This window comes from Hipposideros armiger, unplaced genomic scaffold (assembly GCF_001890085.2).
Source record: "Hipposideros armiger isolate ML-2016 unplaced genomic scaffold, ASM189008v1 scaffold_1970, whole genome shotgun sequence".
Classification (NCBI taxonomy): domain Eukaryota; kingdom Metazoa; phylum Chordata; class Mammalia; order Chiroptera; family Hipposideridae; genus Hipposideros; species Hipposideros armiger.
In genome coordinates this window covers 39,551-42,261 of record NW_017733320.1, presented here as the reverse complement: position 1 = coordinate 42,261, position 2,711 = coordinate 39,551, and the positions used below count along the sequence as shown (strand labels likewise).

Below are 2,711 nucleotides of genomic sequence, written 5' to 3'. Positions count from 1 at the left end.
TCAAATATTTCAATGAAATTATTTTTAATAACAGAAATTCCATAAACTCTAATTATTTGCATACACCTACAACAGAAAATGCCTAGTTATGGTTGAGTTTCATCTCTGTCCACTACCGTTGAAGCTGGTCTTACAAGGGAGCCTGGAGAATAAAACAGAAATGGGGCAGTGACGCTGCTGCATAGACAGCCCCGGACCCCAGAACTGAACACGCCCCGCGGCACGGCTCTGCTTCTCTGTGTGGGTCACGCTCCTGTTTTCCCAATGAGCCAACAGACGCTCCTGTCTCCTCAGACACTTGGTCCACTTGCTCCAGGTTCAGCTCTGCTCTTAGTTCATCCTCTGAGCTCTCTACGGGGAAATAATTGTCAGATGTAACTTCCTGTGTCACCAATCTGCACCCACCTCCTGTGTCTGTAACTCGTCCTCTGGTCATGGTGTTCAGTTCCCCTTGGCGTGCTCTGTACTGGTGACCTTCATGGCATATCACTTAAATTTTACCCTTTCTCTATTTTTTCCTTACATTTTTTCCTGCCTGGTCTTTCTACGAGCTTTGCAACATGATCTAGTGTCCAGCCAGGTGGTCCTGAAAACATTACTGGGCATGTCCACCTGCCCTGCAGTTGGTTCAGGGGAGCAGCTGGGCCCAGTGGGGAGAGGAACTGGCCCAGACACAGTGGTGTATTTTTACCAGACATGGGAAATGAACACATTACACTCTGTGACCATGTCCTTTATGTCAGAGTCCAACCCCGGAGCTCCCTATATAGAAGGAGGACATGCAAATAGGGGCCCCTCTGCTGATGAAAACCAGCCCAGCCCTGAGCCTGCAGCTCAGGGAGAGGAGCCCCAGCCCCGGGATCCCCAGGTGTCCCCATTCCGTGATCAGGACTGAACACAGATGACGCACCATGGAGTTTGGGCTCAGCTGGGTTTTCCTTGTGGCTATTTTAAGAGGTGATTTATGGAGAACAGGAGACTCTGAANTAGTGACATATTCCCAAGGGTCACCTGCAGACATGAAAGGGGACTCTGGGAGGGGAGGAAATGGCTCTACTGAAATTAACTGTTGAAGAACCAGGAAGCCCCACACTCCCTGTCTCCTGCCCCCCTGACTAGACTAGGTCACATGTCCACATAGACACAAATCCATATTGGAAAATGAGATTGCATTGGTGAAAGTCAACATTTTTGTATAATGTTGGATTAATAAACTCTAATAATTGAAGATCAGTTATTTATTGGTTTCCTGTCAATAGATAAGAAAATATTATGCTCTTTATAATATTAATGATTTCATTTGTTTTCTGTTGTTCAATACTAGAGACTGAATCATATTTTCTATAACAAGATTTCCTCAAGCTAAATACTCCCAAATTTTACATATTCCTTCACCCAAAATTTTTTCAGTCTGAGTTTCAGTTTTGTCATGAATATTTGGAATGGTCTTCATACCTCTTCATCATATTTATTGGACTGACCATGTTGAAGTCTCCCTGTGGTCCACCCTGTGATCCAGAAAAGAGATCGAATTAAAGACATCCTCCTGGAAGCAGAGTCTGGCCCTTTGCATCCACTTCCATCGCTTCTTGCGGTTGCTTGTCAGGCCTCAGCCACCAAAATGGTGAAGCAGATCGAGAGCAAGTTGGCTTTTGAGGAAACCTTGAAGAATGCAGGGAACAAACTCGTAGCAGTTGACTTCTCAGCCATGTGGTGTGGACCTTGCAAAATGATCCAGCTGTTCTTTAACTCCCTGTGTGAAAAGTGTTCCAATGTGGTGTTCCTTGAAGTAGATGTGGACGACTGTCAGGATGTTGCTTCAGAGCGTGAAGTCAACTGCATGACAACCTTCCAGTTTTTTAAAAATGGACAAAAGGTGGATGAGTTTTCTGGAGCTAATAAGGAAAAACTTGAATCCACCATCAATGAATTCATCTAATTATGTTTTCTGAAGACATAACCAGCCATTAGCTCTTTTAAACTTGTAATTTATTTACAAAAGAAATGATCAAGTAGAAAATTATACTCAACTGCCATCTAATTATAAATGAGAATAAAATATTAATTCTGTTTTTAAAACTGTCTGGTGTCTTTGAATAGCTTTCAAAATAAATGAAAAATGGCCATTGATGATAAAAAAGAATCCTCCTGGCTTTTGTGTTCCAGGAAGCAGCTTACTGCAAAGGGCCCTCCTCCAGCACATGACTCAGGTAAGACAAGTGGATAGTTCCCTGTGTGACAAGACAGCACCATTAGCTCCACAAAGTTCATCCTAAAATAATATTGAGGTTTGAATTGTCATCAGTGTTAACTAGTTGCCTTAGGGAAAGGAGAAGTAAAATTTCACATACATCCATGACGATCAGGTAATTCCAGTTTGGAGTTGGGATTCTAGGTTAAAAGGCCCCAGAGACAGAGGCCTGTCACCCTTGATTGCTGCATTTGAAAGAAATGGTTAGAGGCTTCTGAGGAAATCATTTGTGGGATTTAAACCTGGTTAGAGACGTTTTCCCTTGTACTGAATTCTGTATGTCTTCATCAGAACAAAACCCTTGTTAACTAAGATAATTAAACTCTAGTTCAGTCTCTCCTGAACTTTGGTCACCACCAGCCTGAGTGGAGAAAGACATACTGTTGCTGGAAGTCCTGGTCAGAATAATCAGACAAGAAAATAAATAAAAGTGTCTAAATCAGAAAGCAAGAAGTCAACG

At 42.7% G+C, this 2,711-nt stretch overlaps 1 pseudogene; it reads left to right on the top strand.

Moving 5' to 3' along the window:
* Positions 1-1,621: 1,621 nt before the first annotated feature.
* LOC109378422 (thioredoxin pseudogene) lies at positions 1,622-1,963 on the top strand (annotated as a pseudogene).
* Positions 1,964-2,711: the final 748 nt, after the last annotated feature.